This window comes from Myzus persicae, unplaced genomic scaffold, assembly GCF_001856785.1.
Source record: "Myzus persicae strain clone G006 unplaced genomic scaffold, MPER_G0061.0, whole genome shotgun sequence".
NCBI lineage: Eukaryota > Metazoa > Arthropoda > Insecta > Hemiptera > Aphididae > Myzus > Myzus persicae.
This window is the reverse complement of record NW_019100470.1, coordinates 897594-923242: the sequence shown is the minus strand read 5'-3', so window position 1 is coordinate 923242 and position 25649 is coordinate 897594. Positions and strand designations below refer to the sequence as shown.

The 25649-nt window shown below is 33.4% G+C and overlaps 1 protein-coding gene across 3 annotated transcripts in view; it reads right to left on the bottom strand.

Moving 5' to 3' along the window:
• Nucleotides 1–3363: 3363 nt before the first annotated feature.
• Nucleotides 3364–25649, bottom strand: part of LOC111043087 (AT-rich binding protein-like) — a 67867-nt gene continuing 45581 nt past the window's right edge. For all 3 annotated transcript variants that reach the window (XM_022327904.1, XM_022327912.1, XM_022327920.1), the window contains exon 3: nt 3364–3562. The gene's annotated coding sequence lies outside the window, so the exon portion shown is untranslated. The remainder of the gene's footprint in view (nt 3563–25649) is intronic.

Genomic DNA, 25649 nt, shown 5'->3' with positions numbered 1-25649 from the left:
CTGTGTGGTCGCCGAGCCGAATGAAACTAGTAACGTTATGCTCAGATATGATGACTATCAAAATAAATACATTTCGGTGTAAAATACTAAAATATGACATGTTTATTTAGGAACAAATATACCTATTGCAGCATGCAATATTATTATACGTTATTATATTGTTATCAGTTATCACGTGGTATCACACCTCACTGGAACAAACGCATACGGTAAACGGTAACAACCATATCGCATATTTTAGTAAACGGTAATGGTACCGCGATGGACCTCATACCAGTGCCTCATACCTCACATACCTGTATATATAAGGTCAATGAATAATGCCTATGCTCGCGTATAATTTCGTGATATTATTTACAGAGTGAACGTGTATAGATAGTAAAACTATATTATTATATCTGCGTACTGATTTGTGACGTTAACATTAACGACGTGGAGCTAATATAATAACCACTCGTTCGTGATTTTCATCAACCGAATTCGTCACACTCGTATTATTTCGCACAAAACGTATTCTAAAACTTTGGTTCCAACGAAAACTCTCAACTATATACTGTCGCGAACGCTGTCAAACAGCATACCTGCGTCTATTATTGTTACCAATTATTATTATTATTATTATTATTATTATTATTATTATTGTCTGCATTGTTATTCGATTTTTAAACAGCTGACTATAGAGCACGAATCGTCGCAACAGCAGCAGCCACGCCGTCATTATAATATCGTGACGTATGTATCATATGCCAGACAAAACGACATTTGTGACGAATAAACTTGAATTAAATATAACCCCGCGCCGCCGCGTGATACCGGAATAATATGTTGCGACTATTGTGATTGTTTCAGTGTCGGCCGAGAAATTGTTTCGTTTCGCTACCCACTCCTGTACAATATGACGACGGTGAGTGCACTTATTGTCGGTAGTTTTTAAGTTCTTATACCTACGAAGTTCGCATTCGTACACGCTCGTATAATAATTCATTGTATTCCGGTTCTTTTGTTTTCCAACTACTTGTCGAGGATTAAAAACTTATGAACGTATTCGTTAAAATCGGGTAAACGTAGACACACTAGTGCTGGTTTACTGCAGTTGTTTATATTATATTGTATACGCCAGGACGGGATCTGATAAGCTAAACAAGACGAACGAGGTGTATTTAATCATTAATATTGGGGAGGAAACCCCTCCTCCCGTCTTGCCGTTTCCAGAACCTAAATTATGATATACGTTTGCGAACATTAGTATTGTGATTAAAAAAAATGCTTAGTTATTTTAAAGTGCCGCGAATTACAATTGCTGTAGGCACAATAGATGCCACAGATTACGTAATGCCCTTATATTTAATTTTAACTACAATCTTGAAAATTGTTACAAATTACCGAAATTAATTTTTAAATGTGCCGCAAACTACATGGATATATTTTGTTTTGGTTGTTTTTGGCACAAATCACATACGCCCCTCTGTTTAAAAAAAGTTGTGTACATCTTATCTAGCACTGGAGTTCCACATATTATTGTATTTTTAAATTTAACATGCAAAGGAGAGTGGGCTGAGACCCTTGGGGTATGGGGGGGAGGGGGGCAAAGCGCACTCGGAGTGGGTCAACGGGTTGGTGAGCGAAGAGCCCAGAGATCAGAGCCTATCTAGTACCCCTAGTGCATTATTATAATATAATCGTCTATGTTTGTGATGAGGGTTGGAAAGGAACGGGGGACGTGGAGGCACCAAATAAACTTATTTGGCGCCGTCCAGACGTAAACGGAAGAGAATATCCTGTTGTTGGTAAATGTTATTTGGCATTTCATCAGATCGGAGAGCAATTGTGTAACGGTCAACATTGGCATAGTGTCGGAGGACCATAAATATCGAAGGCAATTTTCAACGTTTTCATTTAGGGGCGGTCGTGTCCTTCAGCGAGAAGCGTTACGCATTGTGTATGTTTACGCACTTTAAATTATCGTCAAAAGTTGTGGTGCAGGAACGTTGACCGGTCCACTGTAAAGTCAAATCGATCAGTTAGACAGTGAGAAACTGGGATTTTTAATTTAATGTCGTATTATATCGATGGTAATTTATAATACGTATCGTCGTCGTGTTATAGTAATACAATATTATAGACCACGGTTTTATAATTTATTCATTTATTTTATTATTAATAAGAAAAACCTACTATAAACCTACTATACAACACCTATTACACCGTTCTGCGTTTCCGTGTGTAATTCCACCGAAACTCGTGATTTATAAACTAGACTTGGACTGTTGTTAAATTAAAAATATTTTCTATTTTATTATCGTAATCGAAATCGTAACCCATTGCAAAATTGTGCCACAACATTTTTTTTATTATTTTTTTTTTGTTGTTGTTTTAATAAACCACTCTTTTGTTAATCACTTTTTGTGAAGAAATATTTTTTTAATACTCAAACAAGCACAGTATAATATTATTATTATTGTTATTCAAGCATAATATACGTACAGTATGGCATGTGTCCAATTTACAATTAACATTTAGTACAATTAAAATTACAAAGTGTGATAATATGTAGGTGAACATAATCATTAAAAACAACTAAGTTAGGTTTATGAGATAGAAAATTAAGGGTCAAAATTGACGACCTGGCAACAAACATACTGGGCAGAAGTGATTCATATTTAAGTCATAATATTATTGGATGAGGTGGGCAAATTAAAAGTGGTATGTTGACGTTTGAAGCCTGGAGGGACATTAATAATATTTATTCAAGTTGATTTTTAAGCATAATCTCCATATTTGTATGTTTAAATTATGTATATAAATGGTGAATCCAAAATTAGGTACCACTAAATGGTTCAGTATGCGTATTTGCAAATATTTGTTAACAATAACAAATAATGATTAAAATAAAAAAATAAAAATCTAAAATAAAGAACGCACAATTTTGTATTAAATATTTTAAAACCAATTAATAATTTATAATCACCTGCAGTGGCCTGTATGAATAAAGAATGCGTTACGATACATTGACCGTGTATTAATAGGCATATATTCCTCAGTTGAATCTAAAACGAGAAATTGACACTAAAGAGCAGTTTAAAATTGCCAATAAGTTATTTAGTAGGTTAGTATAATATCGTAGGTGAAAAAACGAATAACAACAATTTATGGTGTAAATAAAAAATACAATTATGTAAAAAAAATTGTTATAATTTTAATACGAAAATACATTACTCAGTGTAGTTTAAGTGTTGGGTGTACAGATTTCGTGTGACTTTATAATATAATAGTTTTTTTTTTTTCAAGTAATTTACTCAGCAATTGAATATAAATATAAACATTTTTAATGCATATATTTTAATGTATACAAACAAACGAACTATTTTAATAATAAGTTATATATACGCGACATCAACGAGTAATAATATTTATAAATTAGTTTGTATTAATATAGTATCGTTATTATAAACAATAATTTACTCGCTACGGCTTGTATATTTTCACTGGCGGTCTAGTGGGAATCGCATCCTTGTTTTTGCCATATCCGACTTCACTCTCGGTCCGCACAAAACCGGAAACTCTGCGAAAAAAAATATACATTTATATATACACGGTACACGAAAATGTCTAATATAAACCGTCTAGGTGAGATGGGACGTTCGCGCTCACTACACGGAATATGCATTAAAGTAATCGTCCGCAAAAAAAGTCGGTGGCGCTATATAATATAATAATAATAATATCTCGACAAAATAATAATACCGTCGAACATTTCTTTTGCCGGGTCGAGACCGGAAAAAATATTCAATTTTTCTTTTCATTTAGCTCTAGTGCGGTGTTTATTTTCTTTGGCCGACTTACCGCCGCCGCCGCCACCCCCGCCGGAGGGTGTTACACGTTTTTATTATTATTATAATACTCGCAGTTTGATTGAAAAAAAAAATATGCCAGCCCCCGAGGCACCACGGGGGTTTCCGAGTATTGTGCACATGTATCGCGTCGATCGCGTTTTTTTTTTAAAGAATCTCACAACAGCATAACGATTATTATAGTCAGAAGTGCGTAGCTTTAGAATAATAGTATTGTGGCGAGTGAAAATATATTATCATTTCGATCGTTCGTTCCGTTGTGCAAGTCATTACATATATTAAGACAATAACACATTATTGTGTAATGAATAGGTACCTACATAATATATATATATATATATATAAGACAACGACCAATTAATTAACACGATGTGTTTTTCACACTTTTATAATTCACTCGGTGAGGTGCGTTTGAAAATATTGTGAAGAGAAAAACAAGAATTTTCGAGATTTACATGACTGCTGACCAACAAATTCACCAAAATGTCCACCTATGCTGCTGTGTCCTGTGGGTTTCCCCAAGCACTGTTTACAATATAATATTATATGTTTAATTTCTGGCATTATACGGAGTAATCCGTTTAACGCAAGACTCTCAATGGTTCAGAAAACACTAACGTTTTTTAAAATATTTCTTTTACATATTTTTAAGCAGTTACAAATAATCATTTTAGGCTCAGAACGAATGTATTGATATTTTGGAAATATTTATATTTTTACTATTTTTTATTATTTTTGACGAAACTTTTTTTTTTTTTTTTTTTTTTTTTTATTGAATATATACAATCTGTAAATTAGTTTTACAATAAGAATATGAGCTAAAATAAGTAAGAAGACATGATTTGCTTGATAAAAGAAGTAACCCAGCGGCTACACTTTTCATTGATTTATTTATGTTAGATATATATGTATATTATATATATACATATGTATTTTTTTTTTTTTTTTTTAAGTTTTGAGATTAAAAGTTTAGGTCACGGCACCATCTTCTCTTAAGCCTTCTTTGGGGATTCCCGGGTATTGTTTGTGAGTTTAGTGCTGAGATTAGCGGGTTGGGGTGGTTTTCTAGTCGTAACCTATAACGTTTGTGTATAGTTGATGCCATTTCTGAGACAGTTTTAATGTTTAGGTCTGTGTGGAGTGTGTGGTTGGATACGTAAAAGGGGGCCCTAGTTATCATGCGTAAGGTGATCGATTGAAATCTTTGTATCATGTTTAAATTTGATAATTTAGCCGCACCCCACAGTTGTACGCTTTTGACGAAACTAAATTAATTTTCATTCCGATTCAAAGTTACAAACCAATATTGTATAAACAATGTACAGGAATAATTTGATCAAATAATCAAAGTTCAACCAAGTTTATGGTAACCAAGTAATATGTCCGCTATTTTAAAACCAATTAAGATTATTAAGTTGTGGCCAAAGATTAATACGATTTTGCCCCGTAGGTAGTGAAAAATTGATTAACTCGAAAATTGGATTTTTTTCGTGTTAAATATTCATAATTTTTTTAGACAAGACGTACTACCTATATCAATACGTAGCTATTAATATTATGCAATGAAATAAAATGTTTAGAGGTCTCTTTTCGTATTAAATACCAGTGGATAAACGGTGTAATATATTTTATATATGCTTTCAATGGCAATTAATTCATTCAAGCCCACGTTTCGGAGCCTCAAAAGTTGGTTTATTTTCGCAGTGTTTATAGTTGTCACATTCATTGAATATTAAAATCATAATCTATTCATCACATAATTTACAATGCTCGTCAGTAATTAAAATTAAAATTGTGATTAAATTTTTATTCTTGTTTGTCGAAAGAAACGTAAATAATTAAATCCGTTCAATAATTACGACACAGTTTAACGATTGTAGCCTGTAGGTATACTAACTGATATACCATTTACGCATATGTAGTGTACAGAGGTGTTGTAAGAATTGGTATTTATTTTATTTATAACTCAATTTATTAAAGTCTGTCGAAATAAAATTTTGATACATATTATTATTATTATTACTACTACTGAACGCTCGACGAATCGGAAAAATCTAATGATATTATAATCTATGCCGTGTCGTTATTATTAACATCCACATCAGATACTACAATTCAGTTTAAATTTGTCAGTTTGCAAAACATTTTGAAATCACATTTAAAATTTTAACATAATATGTGTATCTAAGCCCACACTGATGCCCATTACCCGTAATTATAAGTCGTCCAGTTCATATCGACTCCTTTGACACTATGCGGTTTAAAAATTGCAGTTATTGTTAGTAAATTAGTAATAGTGAAGAGATGCTGCTGCAAGCATAATTCTTTGTTTATTTTAATTTTTACCGGCAAATAATGGCTAATCGATACAAAAACCAATATCAATAAATACAAGAACACAACAATAATCACGAAACTAATAATATTATAGGTGGTCAATAATAATTATGATTTATTTTACTCATACCAGTGTACGGAACTCTGGACAGAAGTTTTAAACGCCTAAACTGATAAGATGAACTTGGGCATACGACGTGTAGAGCGCGTGTGATACCGTGATTAAAACACCCTAATAATATAGACGAGTCACGAATATTACTGTAAATCGTGAAGGATCGTCGTCCTGGATCCTCCTTCCCGCCATCTCAGAAATCCCGAGGACCTCTGACTTCACGTCTTATTGCAATAGTTATGCGATAATTCCGCAAAGACGATCTCCCCTACGGGCCTACTCCAGTACTCCCGTTGTCCTAGCAGCAGGTCTACTACGTAGCTGCTGATCCTACACCGAGTTCCCGGGACAAATTAAATTATGCCAGCGGATTTTCCCACGTTTTTACAACTCCCTCAAAATATCAAAGCTGCAAGTATCCTTACACTGTAGCAACGGGTGGTTTCTTGTACAAATATAAAATACAAATCTAAAACCGTATCCGGCGTCTCGTGGGAACGACTTAATTGTCCGTCTGGAAACCCTATACAAATAACAATACAAAAACATTCAACTAATCTCTGTGCAGTCTAAACTATTGGCTTCGTGGTGCGCATCTTCGGGTATACGATTACTCGAGTGCCGAATTACAGAGGACTTGATTATTGGATCGCACACACACACACACACACACATATTGCCTTTTATAAATATACGGATAATAATATATTAGAGTCAAATCAGTTGTACCGTCGGTAACACCTCAACCCACTCGCTTCCGACTGTCAGCCCCGAGCGACGATCCCGGACCACGCGCTTTTGTTCCCGTGCCCACTATATACGACACTGTACCCGTTTAATTATTATTGTATAATATAATAATATCATCACGTATTGCCGATAACCACTGCGCTGCACCTCTTTTTCGATCCGCCGAGCGGCGGCTGCGTTGTTGTAAACGACCGTTTTTCAAGACGGTCCGCGCGCGGGTCTTTGTGCGCGGCCATTAATCAGAACGGGAAAAGGCTTGGGGAAAAATGCGTTTCCATTTATTCGGCATTATAAAAGCGAAATTAAACGAAACGCCGAACACGCTATACTTTTGAAACGCGCCGATTAATCAACCGCCGGCGGACGTGGTGGGAGGGGGGATGGGGGGCACGACACGTATAATGGAATGGTATGTACCAGGCATTATATTAATATATTATTTTGTCATATATATATATATAAATGTACAGCCAGAAGAAGTGCGGTTGGCTTGTGCAATGTTATTTTCTATTCTAGAATATGCGCGTATATTGTATAATAATATATATTTATGTGTCGATACCCTGCAGCAACCAATCGCCGTTGTCCTCTCACAATATCTGTGTATAATTAAGGCTGAGCACTTCGCGTGTCCTTTTATCCTTAAAATATTTTGCACGCGTCTGTGCCCTGAAATATGCATCGATCCTTAATCGTGCAGCGATAAAAATTTGCCGACCGAAACATTTGAGTTGACATACGACGTACGAACGTGTACTTTTATGTATTAGAAAACAATAAATAATAATAATAATAATAACTAGGATCGGGGACTAGGTCAATCAATAGTAAACACGTGACGACGAGACAATCGCGAGACCGACGAAACACATCGCATATAAGAATATCATGTACCTATCATATATAATTATGCGAATAAACGACCGACGCAGACTGATTGAAGTACATCAGCTATCACGTTGATGGGTCCATAAAATTGATGTAGTCGCGAGTATTACGCGAGGTGTGTAGATGCAATATTATCGGTGTGAAATAATCCAACACGAAAAAACGTGAAAATACGCAGCCCACACTTCATTCATTCAATAACGTTATTTTTCAAATGTACATATTATAAATTATTATACAAGAATATTATATTTTTTATCTTTTGGCAATTCAAAGAGAAAAATGAAATTCCAATTTCAAAATCGGGAATGTGTGTGCTTAAAATGAAAATATACAATAAAATACACGTTGACGCGTGTGATTAATGCGCAAACTTCGAAAGGAAAAATTACTATAAACTTCTAGTACTATATAATGGAAAAAATTTCATATCACTCGGGCACTTGGCTATGTTTCGGACAATTTAGAAAAACGTACCACTAACTTCTAAAAGTCTCTAACCTCGTGCACAATACACCTTATTTTATACTTCCGAATCATTATACCTATGTATAAGTAGTACCTACTGCTGAAATTATAATATTATATCCTGCAACGGGCAAAGTTGGTGGACGCGAATTCGGAAACGCGAAATACTCATTTAGGACCCCTGGTGCACCGAAATGAGTTTGAAACATTTTTATTTTTACTTTTTAGGAAACGTTTTTATTACCTATATAAATCCAAGAACCGGCAGCAATGGCGTGTTTACGGGGTTTCGTCACCACCCCTCATATCACCTGCGGGAACCGACACCGAATTACACTGCACGTTTACGCAGCTACACATTATAAAAAAAAACTTTCGAATAAACATACTATTGTAAATTAACAACACAATGTTTTGTTTTCGAATAACACCGTGATGTAGGTACGGTGTGATCCATAATTACAGAAAACACTAAAGGTTTTGAAAATGTTTCGTTTGCACAGTTCAAAATCGTTACAAAACAACGTCCATCAAGTGCGTTAAAAAATATTCTGCTATGGACTATGCTGTCATTAAACATTTCAATTAAAAACGATTGAAATAAAAAATATAAAAATACATTTTTGTTTTCAAAAATGTTGTATTTTAACTACTTAAAATCGTGCGAAACAAATATTTTCATAAACAGATTTTGAAACATTGAGTGTATTTTGCTTATAACAGTATCACCCGGTATGCCACGCGCATTTATTATTCGTTCTGATGTTTTGCGCCCCCTTGCCTTTTCGGTATTATTTGAGTATGAAAAATTTCTTTTGAATTGAATGAAAAAAATTCGAAATCACGTCTCAGCTATATTATACATTATACTGTCGCATTTTCGTAGACAAAATATTCGTTCCCTGTTCGAAATCGCAGACTATATCTGCAAGTACATATAATATTAATATATATACGGAACATATTTTCATCCCGATGCAACCATCATTACGTATAGGTACTCCGCTGCAATATATTTCATTTTTTCACACACCTGTTTACTTCGTACATCTATATCGAATGCTTCAATGCGTTTGATTTTTTCATTCTGGTCCGTATATATACAGTACTCGCACACATTACATTATATTAATAATATATAATATTGTGCATTGTATTGCGTCCTCGTTCAGTTTGTTCATCGTGACGAGTGAATTCCGTCGAGGGAGACAATACGATATTATGTTCATTTCGTCGACACTCGCCACACCGAGACACTTCTTTTCTATACATATATACATATTGTGTGCTATAACTTATGAGTACGTGAAAGTCAATAACTATATTGCACATATAAGCGATACTCCCCCTCCCCCGCGGCAACTAAACCTCCGAACGTCGTCGTGGCCACATCGATTATAACTCGAGTTCGTCAAAGTATAGTGAAACTTTGGATACTCGTCCGGGTATACGTAGGCATACATATATATATATATATATATGCCAAAATTTCGGACATAAAATTACCAAAACTTTCTTTTTATAAACCTATATCCGCGAAAACGACAAGCGTCACGGGGCGCACGGGAACAGCTCGACTTAAAATATTATCATCTATCATCCGCTGTTAAAAATTATACGTCTCCACGTTCACAACTCTTGCGAATCTCGTCATCTCGACTTGAATTCTCTTTCACTCTAACCGCACCAGAGACGTATTATAACGCCGTTTTATGCGAAACGCATTGCTCGTGGTAACACATGTCGATTAGGTATATCCGCGGACCGCGGAAGACAGTTCGATTTAAATATTTCAAATATTTGTAAGCATTTGCGTTATACACAAGAACAACGATGATTTGTATACTATTATTCACTCTGTATGTATCGTATTATTATACTTGTCAAGTTATGGGTTCTGAGACGAGCGACGAACGTATTGATTTTACAATGATATATGGGGTTTTTCTGCGTCCCCGCATGTAATTATACACGTATATTATGATAAAAATTTGAAAAAATGCTTCGGTTTTCAACTCTGGGCGTGGTGTCTGATAAAAATTGAACCTAGTTGTTGACTTTGAGATGTCAACATTAAAAACTCCAATGCTTTTTCTTAATACTGTCATTGGAAAATGACAAACGAAAACATTATGGATAAACGAGATAACATTCAACAATTGCTTACGAAACCTCAGTGCGCCGCATGGGTGGTTAGGCCCATAGGGAAATCGGAAATTTTCCTGTAGGCTCCCATCAATATTATACTCAGAAGTCCAATCCCGAAAAATTAAAAACAATATTTTACAATACCGGTTGGCGGTATTCATGCGTATATTTGTAATATTTGCACATTCCATTAGGAACCTTCGTATAATACACGTTGATTATAAATACAGTGAAACCTCTAAATATCGGACACTCTCGATCGCCCCGTAATTTTTGTCCGTTATTTAGAGGTGTCCGCTAATCAGAGGGAAAAAAAGTTCTCGAAAATAATTAGGTAAAAATTAATGAAAATGTAAACAAAAATAAATTTAAGATAAAAATGGACATTTATTGAAAAATGCTTGTTTAAAACCTCGATGCATAGTAATTTCGAGTATCGAGGCATTTTCTAATTCGACTGCGTTGTAGAACAATGAAGTGTTCTGTGTGTCGATAGAAGAAATGTATTCGCTCACTGTCCCTATGTCTCCCTTAGACTTCCTATTTGTAGATCACTTATAGATACTAAATACGAGTAAGTTAACTTCACAGAACATAAACCAGGAAAATGTTTTCATCGACGTGATAATGGACGGATACGATAAACTATATAATATTGTGCATAGTACAATAATATACAGTACGCAAATTAGATTAGATAGTTATTTATTAAGGCATTCCACGATTATTCTATATTTACGATAAAATTAAAAGTCAGAAATTAAACTACCATAAAAGTATCCGGTATTTAGGGGTTTTCCTACATAAAAACTGTGAAAATGTCACCGCTTCCGTTCGCTATTCGCACGTGTCCGTTAAGGGAGGTTTCGCTGTGTATACTTATTTTGTTGTATGCACCATTTTCTAATGTGTTCTAAAACTAAATAATGTATATATGTAATGTAAATATAAGTGAATATGTTCGATGTCCGAATGACAATAATGAACAACCGTAATAATATAATTAATTGGTAGGTACCTAATACCTATACACGAGTAAATATTATAGTATATTTAAGAAAAAAATGTTATCATTTTATTAATCTATTATATTTTTTTAACAATTGATTGTGTAGGTAGGCATAGTTTATGCATTATATCAGTGATTCCCAACGTGGGCGCTACCGCCCCCTTGTGGGCATTTTTTATTTTGAAGGGGGCGTTTTTATGAGGGGGGCGCTAAAGGGGGCGCTCATCTATCATTTAATTTTTTGTATTATAATTTTATATTAGCGAATTCGTATCAAATTATATAATTATTAATTATTGGTAGGTATTTAAATTTAAAATTAACTCAATTGTAGCGTTAAAATGTTAAATGATATTTTGTCTTAAATTAAATAGCTTATTAAAAAATAAAACCTTTATCATTTTAAAAAATTAATTGGAGGGCGGTGTGAGATTTTTAAAATCTAAAAGGGGCGTTGAGTAAAAAAAGGTTGGGAAACACTGCATTATATGATTTGATGGTAAAAGTATTGCGAGAGAAGTGAGCATTTTTTTTTTACATAATATATATTATATTGGTTTTAGTCATATTATGTGGCCCTAATAAATGTGTATACCAGTGAAAAAAGAAATACCTATACCCGCCCATGGTAGTATGTAACATGTTGTAATGTCACGGGGTAGGACAATTCAATTTAAATATTTGTACGTAACGTTACATTATAATATACTCAAGAACAGAGATAAACTATGTACTATTATTTAGATTGTCGTATATTATACTTCTTGTGGAGTTTTTTGTATCATGTCCAACTTGGATTGAGAAATGAAAAACAATAAAGTATATTTAAACCGAAATTCCTCTCTGTAATTAAAATCTTCAAACTCCTACGAGCACAATAAATTAATGCAGATAGTGTGTTAGTAATACTTAAAATAATATACTCGACGAACTCGTGTGCGCAAAATAAAAAAAGCGGGCAAGTGGATGTCGCTCAGCTGTGCATTAGGTGTCTACGAGGAGGTCGCTGTGATGGATGGTATTAAATTTGAATTCGATGATATCAAATCATTGTGTACGAAAAACTATTCTGAGCGGAGACGGTGCGTCAGTTTAGGATATTTTATTTTGTGTTTTATTGGTATAGCTTATGATGCTTAAATAACATCTAACTTTCAACTTAATAAAGACTACGAAAAAATAGTAGTAAAATATGCAGGTTATTGTATAATAATAAAAATACCTATATTGAAAACGGTATCGAACAATCGCGGGCAATACTTTCAGTCGGAGAATTTTTTCCCAAATTTTCGGTGCACACAGCTCAATAATATTATTATGTAGACGGGGACGTCGGATGTAGACCGTATAGTTTTCACGAGAACCGCACTCGGCGAGCACATCAAAAAAGCGTATCCAATAAGCATAACGACGGCGGCGAGCAAATGTTATTACCGAGTCGATGATTTTTATTATTTTCTGGCACGAATATATATTGTTATTTCACGTATCATGTTGGTCGATATTTTAATATTGTGTAATATGTATAATGTATTTATGGTACGGCCATTTGGCGTTCAGTATATATAGTTCGCGTTATTGCGACCTCCGAAGACAAAAATATACTATACCCGCTGCGTAATATTTTAATAATAATAATAATAATATGTGGGTAGGTACTGCACACGTCATATTATACTATATCCGGAAAAAATATTGACGGCAAAAATGTAAACAATAACAGCGACGTTTGGACGATGCGAAACAATGGTAATATAGTAGTTGTATGTGTATAGGTACCCAAAGGAAAAAATAAGCGCGCGCGGATGTATGTAAAAAAAAATTGTTACAAATGTGTGTTTAAAAAAACAAACAAAAATTATGGTTTTTTTTTCCTCGAAACTTCCTGTGATATCTATTTGACATAATATATTATCATGCATCGGTTCGATCGTATTAATATTAAAATAATAATAATAATAACATCGTACGATCAGGGGGGAGATGAAACGGTTCCGGTCGCTTCGTTCTCCGCACGTCCACATACAGCGTGATTCATCGAGCACGGTGGCCCAGGTGTTTTTTTTTTTTTCAATAATGCAATTATTCGAAATCTGATTTTTTGAACTATTATAAAACGAATACACTTGAAGACCGTGATTTAAAATTCTTGATATTTTTGAATAAATACACACTACAATTAAACGAATAAACGGAGGGGGCGAGTATGCTGAACGAACCACTCTGTACACCGTCATCCCCCGCGGTTGACGACGTCACATAATATGAATAAAAAATAAACAAATAATAATGGTATACAATGAGTATTATTATAATAATAGGTATACCTATACACTATAACAGAACTGTATACGATTCCGTTTAACCGGCTAAGCTCGGGTAATCGGTTTTAAACACCGTATTGACCCTGAACCGTGTTTATTTGTATAGAATAATGTGCATTATGCGAACTTGAACAAAACGAATGGACATAACGGCATTTCGATAGTAATAATAATAATAATAATAAAGGGATGCATTCCGTGCAGTCAACTGACGATCGGCATAAACCAAACAAATCCGTACTTATATACATTGTATATTATATTGTACTGCACGAAAACTAGTGTAAATATTCGATGTTACACTGGTTACACTGGTCACACGTGGAACACAATAGGAACTGAGTACAAAATAATCTCTTCTGCACATCGATCTGTATTTGTATTTAGATACCTACTCACACCATAAGTACAGCGTGCATGATTGGATTTTTGGGTAGACACTAGACACAGGTGTTATGAATAATATTATACACATTATTATTATTATTATTATTATATGCGGTTCGAAACGGTATACCTACCCGTGTAATACACAGAGGTTTGTTATATAGGTTGATAATTTAAAACCATTGATAATAGATATTCGAAATGTCTCGAAAAACCGCCACCAGGGTTGTATTATCGCCGTCCAAACGATTAGCAAGAATTAATTTTAAGTAGAAGTTTAGTGCCACCGAAATGTAAAACGGGCGACCACGTGAATTAATTGTTTGTTTTAATTCATCGTTAATTATTTGAACAGCAAATTCGATGTCTAACTATCTAGAAAATGTGTTAACGTTTTTTGAAAATTTTCATAATTTTTAAACTCTTTACAAAAAAACGTTTTTCACTATTTTATCGTTAGCTATATTTTCAATTTTGAGCTTTAATTTATTGAATGGCAACATAACGTACATTTGACATTTTGTGTTCCTAACCAGAATATTTTTCAAGGAATTTATGTTTAAAAAATACAGAGAATTTACAGTTAATTAGTTATTAGTAGATACTTTAAATTTAGATGAGTGATGAGTGGACCGACATTTCGCTACCAAAATTGTACCTAATCACTCCACACCTCTGCCTATCAAAATTTTAAATACTTGTAACTACTCGTTAAAAATTCAATTTCGGTACATACAAATTCTCAAGAAATATTCTGATACAGAATATGAAATTAAAAATATATGCCATATCGTTCAAAAAAAGTAAAAACTTCCAAATTACAATAAAAATATTACTTGTCTGAAAGGTGATGCGTTGTTGACAAAAATCCTAACAATGTACCCTGATTAAAATAACTATCTTGTACATATTTTAATGAAGATAAATTTAAAAAAGGTTAAGTAGAGAAATGTTTAAAGGGTTTTAAAAGTTTACAACTACCTAGTGGCTACCACTAAACTTGTATTCATATAGTATAGAAGTATAAATGATGATTTCAATTTGTCTTTTATGACAGCATAAAACCAAATTTCAATTTGTATCTGTTTTAAAAATACCTAGTGAAATCCTTATAAAATAATAATAAGGTTTACCGAAATCCATAAAATAACACACACGGTTTTTCTAAATAATCTTTTATTTAGGTCAAGTAAAATAAACAATCAAAAACTGATCTCCATGACAATACAATAATGTTCGTCAAAAGTCAAAAGACTCGTTTAATAGAATATATTATAACTGCAATTAATAGTGCCACAGGACATTGACTAATGACTACACAATTTTTGAACTATTATTTAATTGTACCTACTTCTACGGTATACCTATTATGTCTACCATTTTTTTTTTCATGACATTAAAATGCAATATAAATCAAACCCACATTGACACATGGCGTACTCAAATAACAGTACACCAACTAACGAAATAATATTAAGTACTTCATAATTTGTTTCAGGCGAACACCGTTATTAAGTGATGTTGGATTTAGAAGGAAAAAAACAAGAAACTATCAAGGGAAAACGATGGTCTAAACAATATTCCATGTCGTGTGCCATAGGCGAGCACTTAATATTCGTTTATGATTTAAAAAATATATGATTAGAAGACGACGTGATGGAGTTGACGTCAATACGCGAATTGTTTTGAGTACTACACTTCAATAAATAATTGTGTGCAATGGGAAATGTGATCCTGCACGATTGGCTATCGGAGATATCTAAGACTGTGCGCTCTCCGTCATCGTCATCATCGTCATCGTCATCATCATCATCATCATCATCATCGTCATCAACACTATCATCACGTTTAAAACCTTCGGTTATCGTTTTTTGGTGGGCGTCGAAGTCTGTGCTGGTTTCACTGCAATAACGAAATAATTAAAAACGAAATAATCGATTTGTGGCGTATGTATAGGTGATGTGTACGACGATATAGAATGTTCGCACCGAAATTAATTCTACCAAAAACGACGACGATGATGCGATGACGTACACATTCATAATACCACAATATTGTTGTTATTCTGAAGCGACCGCATGGCGTGCGGGGAACCTAAGTCCGCGGCCGTTTGAAATAAAATTTAAATCAACCGTCCATAAGCAGATTAAAATAATATATTTATCACTCGTTTCGAAAACCGCCACCGACCTTTTTAAGACCACTGTGCGTTTGCAGTATATAATATCATGTGAGCTCATCTCCACATCGTTTCGATTTCGCGTACAAATATTATGTACCTATACGTCATTTAAAAATAATATTGTATTATATACCTCCGGTGGAACGGTTTTTTTTTTTTTTGTTTCTCGGACTTTATCGCGTACGGTACACAGTCGGGGCGTTTCTGATACATTCTCCCTGATATACTGCAACATCAACGATGTGCATTGTTTATGTCTTTGACGGGGAAAAAAATGTATGTGTATATATATAATGGTATGAGTAAATAAATAAAAGTTTCCGACCGACTCGAGCGCGCGCGCGTTCCACAGAGGCACTGCAGAAGAGAGAAAAATATACAGACAACGAACAGACAACGAACAGTCGCATAGTATACGCGGTATACGGTACAAGTATAGGTCCTATACCTGCAGCTATACCAGCTTTCTATATATATATACGTATCCGGGGCCTACGGTTTGCGTTCATATATTTTTGACGTCTCGGCGCCGTGATGGGACCAATAAATTTTGGCCAAGACGAAACGAACCGAAACTTTGTTTCGAAATTATTATGGCCAATAAACTTTGCCGCAGTCCCTATACCTAATATAATAATGGACAAAATGTATATTACGGATATTTATTTTGTATATATATATTATATATGTATACACGCACTGTACACTTCCCACCGATTCTGCACTTTCTGAACCGAATATTATTCCCGGCAAAAGTGTGTTACGCGTACATGTTATATACCACCTGTACAACCCGACTCCACCCTGGTTAAAATAATTAATCTATATCTATTGTTTTCCGTTTTTCCGTTACACGCGAGAGCTCCGTCGAAATCGGTTCATCCGTTTCGAAACCTTTCTCGGACAGACAGCCAAATGTATCTGCGCGTGTTTCGCGCGATATCACACATGATTTTTAAATCGCGTAAATGTTTAAAAATCATATATCGTTTAAAATTGTAATACTATTCGTTTGTAACACATGGGATCGATAAATTAATGGAAATAAGTTCGTAAATAGTAGCAAATGAGTAGATTTTCCAAAAATTCAATGAGCCGTGAGGCGAACAATAGTTTTTTGTCACGTCGTTCTGTATAAAATGTAGACACATTTTTAGGCGTGCTCTACCCTAATGTACACGCCTTATAAATATTGTCCGTGAGAAATGCAATGTTTTTTCAGATAAATCGAAACTAGACCGTCCAGTAAATTTTAAGATGTACAAAATATTCTTGAAATATTCTTGAATTCTTGAGGTTTTTGTAAAACCTACTTAAAGAGTGTTGCTTTGTGTGAATTCCAAGTGCAACCCCTTTTTTTACTGTAAATTATTAAGTGGATAATTTTACTGAAAATGTTGACTTATCAACATCAAAATTCTAATGAGTAGTATTTAAGTATTTTTCTTTGTGTACTAAGGGTGATGATAGGTCCATGATTTTGGAATTAGTAGGTATGGAGGCTATGTTAAGTTGAACATTTTAGTAGTTAATAATTATCTATCTACGTTTTTAATTTTTAAAAATGGTTGAAGTATAATAAATACAAGATCCAGTATTAAATCTATTTTATATTTTTTGTTTAATCATTTTTCACTAGGACTAGGGATTTATAATCATAATATATATGAACAATTTAATAATTGAAAATGCAATCGCTCAAATTTTAAATCAAGTACATGGAAATTTGAAAAAAAATTATCCATCAATAATAATAATTCACAAGAAAAAAGAGGGATTCTCATTTGAAAAGCAAACGTTTGTATCGCCACGGAACATTTCTGTGTATGCTACAAAAACCTCAACAATTTTAAACTATGTACGAAAGCATATTATTTAAAAACTCCATAAATCAAAATTCGAATAAATTCATTATTAAATAAAATAAAGGGAGTGAGCATGCTCGGTGAATCAAACTAGCTGTATATCCTATTCATTATTATTACACATGTATTTATTATATTATGTGTGCATAGTGAGAATATAGGGTTTAAAATTATTTCGATGTAAAATAATTGTCTTGACGCCATTTTTAATCGATATAATAATAATAATAATATGATGGTATTAAAAGAAAACCTTAAGCATGTCACATTGCGGCCGATCGCGGGTCGTCATTAAAACCGTCGTACAAATTAAAATTAAAAGCATGCATACACCCTCCTCGTATATACCCACATATATATATATGGTTATTATATAAGCGTATAATATCACACTGGGTAGGTCATTCGGACGAGTGTGTTAGTTTCGTTAGTTTTCGTGCGTTAAATTGTGTGCGCGTAATGTGTTCAAAGTCATTATAATTAATGCGAAAAATTATAATCGTGTCTGTATAATAAAATAAGTTTCCACTACCTATTTACGATGCGCGTTTAATATTATAATCAACAGCGTAATAGGGTTTCTGAGAACCATATTTTTCACTGTCACGATTATATTTCAGTTACGTCATTTCGGATGAAAAATTAATTTTAAATTGCTAAAAGTATGATTCGCTTGTAAGCACGTAGGTTTCGAAAAAAATTAAATAAGTACAAAATATGTTGACTTTAACGTTTACCGATAGAAACTTAATGTTTTATAATAATCAATAATAACAAGCACTTAAAATTAAATAATTATTTCGGCAGTCCTTCAGAAAATTAAATTTTGTTATTGTAATTATTAATAACGTCAGGATAATATTACTCACCGTCAAGAGTAATATTTTGTAGATGGTGCATCGTGGATTTAGTGCTATATTTCATGTAAAATCACAAAACAAACATAAGAGTGGGAGGTACATTGGGTACAAATAATAGTTATTTTTATTTAATATAATTTATTTGGAATATCAAATGTCCGAGCAATAATTTATTACATTATATCCAATTGATTGTGAAAGGAGACTGTTTATACTTTGTGATTCACAAAGCATGCTCAAGCCCGTTTTTACTCAATACATTCAAAAACCATAATATTATTTTCAAACACTTTGTTTTTTTTTTTTTGTACTTTTTAAGAAATGGCATGTGGACTGTGGTGATGGAAACTTCTGTTTCTCAAACCAAAACCCCTCCTTTTTTACTGTAAATCCATTAGAAGATACATTTTCTGAACATTTTAAGGACCTAGTTAAAAACTCGAAAGAGTCAAACTAAAATTTCACTATTTTTCCAAGATACAATTTTTGAAATACTGAAATCAAAACAATGTACTTGAATAGTTGAATATTGTTAATCTAAAATATAAATATATTTTTGAATCGTTCCTAATATACTAGCGATAAAGTATACTACTTGTAACATCAGCAAGATATGAAAATATTAGAGAAAAAATTGTAAATAATATTTATACATATCAGAAATTGAACATTTTTTTTATACAATTATAAATGTTTGGGTTATATTCTATAATTTCTATTATCGTATCAATGGATAAGTTTCCCCCCTTGAGTAAATTTTTCAAAAGACAAAAATATATTTTATGATCAAATTAATTTATTGTTCTCGCTATATACACAGATGTTAAATATGTCTGCTTTTTTTAATAAACAAAAAATAACAAATTAAACTAAACGAGATAGTCATTTTTCAACAATTATTGTTATAAGCTTTAATAACAATTATAAATTAAACTATGTATAAAATGTCTGCTACAAGTCGATGCCGTTCCCTTCCCGTTCTCCATACCCCACAGACGCCATCTGTTTATCATAATATTAGGTATATAATATTAATATGTACCGTTGTACCCAACCCGATAACATCCCAAACTAAAATTTATATCGTAAAACGTGTATTCAAAATAATAAAAATTGTATCGACATTTTACAAACACGAAATGAAACTGAAAAATAAATTAAATTTTAAAAAACTGTTTAGTCTGCAACAGCATGATCTTTTGCACTATTACAATAACGAACAAATCTGGGTACGTGACACCTATATCGGCCATGCGGTGTTATGTCGTATAGAGTTTAAATTTAAGAATTTTCATAATATTTGAAACCATATACGTATAAAATTTTACCGAACAATATAATATAGGGCATAGGTATATAGTAGATATTAACTGTATTGTATACCGTAGGTGTATTATACGTATAGCAGCAATTGTAAAGGTCGACCGAAAATCGTATTTGAGAAAACCGAATGGGAGTGGTTGAAACCGCAGTTGTCAAATAAAAATGATTATACGATTTTCACGATTTGACCTTTTACTCGTCTGCAATAACGAAATTCCGAACATTATCTCTTTGGTGGCCGACCCGAAACGTGTGAATACTGCAAATGCGAAAAATAAGGGAATGACCGCGGATATAAAAGGTTCAAAGAAACACGCGTGTTTCGCTAATGTTCGAATCGTTTATCAAGTATTTTTATTCGTCTCGATAACACGGACTAGACGGGAAAAATCGTGAGTGCTCTGCCAAAATATTGCAAAAACGTTTGGATCCCGCAACGTGTCGTGTAGTCCAATCGCAATAATAGATTCGATTGCACTGTGTCAAAGACACGAATTGATGATCCAGATGATATACCGTACAGGTGGAGAGGACTGTTTAACATTTGTAACTGCGACATTAGGTATATTCGTGAATTCGTGATGGAATTCAGAGCTGGAGAATTATTAAATTAAAAACGTCGAACCGCCGTTGTCGTTTTCTCGGTATCGAACGTCTAACCGACTTTACCGAGAAACCACAGAAAATAAAAAATAGATTATGCGCCAAGTGGTCCAAATGTCCAATAATATGGATTATATATTGTAGTGTTAAATATTATACATATTATTATGAATAGACCCCGTACGGGGGGAGAAGACGAGAACCGCGTGGTCAACACTTGTAACACTATTATACATTGATGTTAAAATTCAATGCACAAAATGAAATAATATCAAACCATTGTCCGGGAATCGTCTGTTTAACCGACTTTGCCGAGAAAACAGAAAAAATAGATTAAAAGACCAAATGTAACGGTGCGTGTTCGAGTAACACATTATTATGATGAAAACTGACGTTTAAGAAAATGCCAGAAGACATTTAAAACGAAACAAACGCAAACCTTTAAATTCTTTGTATTGACTTTTTTCAACGTTTAGAAACGAAACTAGGACAGCGACAATTTTGTCATCTGTATACACAATGACATGTATTGTACCAGATATAAGATAAGAGCATTTTTCAAAGCAAAAACTACATCTATTTTTTTTTCAAAACTTATAGGTACATTCAACAATAGCTTTCATAACTTTTTAAAATTATATATTTTTATGCAATAGTTAAAAATTATGATAACAATATTGTGGTTGTAAGTGATTTTCATCAAATAATTTGAAAAATCCTTTTTGTTAATTATTTAGCTAACCATAACTCATTTGACCGTCATAACGACATTAAAAACAAACGCGATTAAAATGAATATATTTTTAAAAAAAAGGTAAAGCTGCACTTGAACTGATACGATGTAAGATTGATAAAAATGTATTTAAAAAAAAAAAAAATACAGCTCCTGAAAAGTTTAGTGTATAATATATTCCGATTCTGGTAATTGGTGGCAATATTCCATTCCGATGTTAAGTTGGAATTTTTTTAAATATAAAACTTCGTAGCAATACGCCCTAGAGAGTCTCTGAAAAACAACCTAATCACGAATTGAAAACATAATCGCTTGAATTTTTAGAACAAGAGAACTTGTTTAACAACTTTTCTTTGAAAAAGCAGATACCATCTCCCGAATTACATTTCAGTTGCTAACATTCGCCTGAAAAATATGTAGTTTGCGGGTCGCGCATGACGTTATAAATAACTAAAATTCATTAAAAACGAGATACCCCGAAAATATCGTAATGGTATAATTATATAGCAATAGTCGTCTTTCGAGCGGTTTAGTCGGACAATTTAACCGTTCGGAAAACACCTCGATGGCTTAAAATGGGTATTACACGACGGCACATAATACCACGGTGTGGTCGATACTTGAAATACCCCTTAACTGCACCCCTGTCACTGGCCTCGTCCCCCGGCCATAATTGGTTTTCTTGACACGAATTTTGGATTAAATAAAATACGCGCAGGGACGCCGCGACCGCGTGTGAAGAATGGGCGGGGTGGGGGAAGGATCGGATGGAGCATTGTTAGCGCAATCCCACTTCACTTCAGTTCCCTTTTCCCTTCTCCTTTGAAACCTGCACCGTTCAGATCTGAAGTAGGATGTAAAGGACCGTGCGTGGTATGTATATACGGATTCTTCAGAATTTTTTTTTATTTTTCCGTCGTCGTCGTCAAAACTCGTTCTTGAGACGAGTATATTATATTATTATTATTATTATTGTGTGAGAATCAGCCGAGAGGTACAAAAAAATATGCATAATATAATATTACAATACATATAGACATAAAACCGCGACGAGGACTGCGTCGGGTCTGTAATCCTTAATGTTTGTAGTAAATCAAAGCAACATTTTTTTATCACGATGTTAATTCGGGGCTTAGTTGTAATGTCTGTGGCATATTTTTGTACTTGGATGCAATATTCGAAAAATATTAGTAAAATCTAATTTGCAGGACGTCAATTTTCTCGCGATTGTTTCATGATATATACTAATACATAAAACACGCTATGTAAGTAAGAATTGGTGTTGTTAAGTCAAACAATTATTTTATTTTTTATATTCAAACTCTTTTCGTCTATCTCGTTATAAGTCGAATTTTGATGTTATTCGTGTTACTGTGGGTATACGTTTTTTAGAGCTACAACTTCCGTGTAATGCGGATGTATACTACATGCTTGTAATTCTTGAAAACAAAATCTTGAATTTTCAGAAGGTAACCCTTACGGATATAATAATGTAACAAACATGTTAGTCCATAGTAAATAATGATAATATTGTTCATCGCTTTGTACTGTATACACGTTGTGATTTAATTTAATTTTTTTTTTTAATTATAAATGTTCGAGGGGATAGCGTACAAATGTAGATAAAATTTAATCCAATTGAATTTAGTAAAAAAATACAATGCCTAATATGACATGGATGTATTAAAATAATCTTTAAGTCATCTTTTAGTTATCAATACAAGGTGACATCTTATTTCGAAATAAATACCTAAAACGGACAAACAAAAATACAAAAATTGCAGGTAGTATCATATTAAATAATAGCATATTATATTATATCATATTTTACACGCTCGCGAGTGCAGGCGTAAATTCAATCTTTAATGCACTCGTATCATAATATTATATAATTATTAATATATTGCATAAAAATGAGTGTTGAAAACGGAAACAATAACGAGATAGTCGGCTAATACAGATATTTTTAGTCCAAATAATATATTTAAATGATGCGCATTATGCAAATCCGCCGTTATCGGCCAATTGGCACGAAATTTCGCACAAATATTATTTGGGATCAGGAGGGGTTGTTAGAGTATTAGAATAGAAGCCACGGGTAACGACTATTATACATAAAAGGCAAAGTGAATAGTTGAGATTATAGAATCAAAAAATAGTCGACCGATTTTGACGATTCGAGGGTTCAGATAATAGATCGAACCTGCAGTTATTTCCATTATGATAATGGGGTGGCTTACCCGCTACTGTACAATAATATCAAAATAATAACCGCATACCAATTCGTTTAACTTCAGCTCGGGATTAAATAACCGACCGATTTTGACGATTCGGGCGAGGTTAGATACCTAATATAGATTGAATCAGATATTTTGCGGGCACTCATCTCACCCGCTATAAATAATATTCGTTTATCTCTACTTTCTAGTTCGCGTTCGCGTAAGTTAACAGAACCGTAAATTAGTCATTATAATACACTGTTGTCGTATACGCCACGCAAAGGCTTGACGTATATAACAGATATTTTTCGGTTTCTGATTCTCTAACCGTCAAACAAGTAAATTATCGATTCCTGCTGTATGAACTTTATTTAAATTATTCTTTTGGTGACCACGATGACGAGTACTGCACAAAAGATAATTAAACTAGGTTCAAACAGGTTTTACACAATACTACTCTAAAGTTACTTTACTCTCTAACAACTGACCACGATAACGAGTACTGGATGTTTGAGAGTGAGATATCTTTAACCTAGGCAAAGTCTTACTCTTTCTCGACTGACCACGATAACGAGTACTGGATGTTTGAGAGTGAGATATCTTTAACCTAGGCAAAGTCTTACTCTTTCTCGACTGACCACGATAACGAGTACTGGAGTAAGTATTACAGTGTCTTAATATCTTTTTCAAAAGGGTTTTTCCACCGCCAACGTCTCTTTACACTCAAGATAAAATATTCTAAAATAGTCGCAAATAAAACAGTAACACTTGGTTAAAGGAATTAAATATAATATATTAAAGAATATAAAAAAACAAATAATAAAAAGAAACGTCAAAAAACTGCTTGTTAGCCACGACAATGAGTGATCCAAAAACTGAACAGCCCCGCTCCCGTCGCAGACGTCGCCTTATGTAGTGGTAGCAATTTTGCTGATTCGGCTTTATTCAATTTTGCATCATTGTTTTAATTTTTTATAATTTTGTTATGTATATGTACAACACTGTCCTCCGCAGGTGGATTACATTTTTCGGTTTCATATTTTATTCCCGGACAACGCCGCAGAATATACAGCTAATTAAATAATAAATTAACAATGCATAGGAATTATAATATTATGTATAATATACGAGTAAGTACTCAAAACTACACACACAGATATATATATATATATGTATCGCCGTCGTTAGACTTTGTACATTGGCGTAACAAACGCTGCAAAAGGAGGTCGAACGTCCATGGTTAAAACAAACGTCGAAACGACATGGTTCGGGATTGTTACTAACCTAACAACAGCGTTTCACCATTAGTGAAATGTGGTTTGTATAACGTCAACATTTCGCGAAACTCTTAAAGAAACTATTTAGAAAAAAAAAAAAAAAACTAACCTCGTTTTTCCCGAATAAACGGCATCCGAAGCGCTCTTCGAAAATACATCCCTGATCTTTTATAACATAATATATTGCACCAAACATATTATATTATATTGCACACCGTCGCTTTTGCAAATAATAATATGGTCTTATGTCGTGGTGAATTTTTAAGTGTTTTATTTCGGTACTTGCGCATTATTTTTTCTGCCAACATTT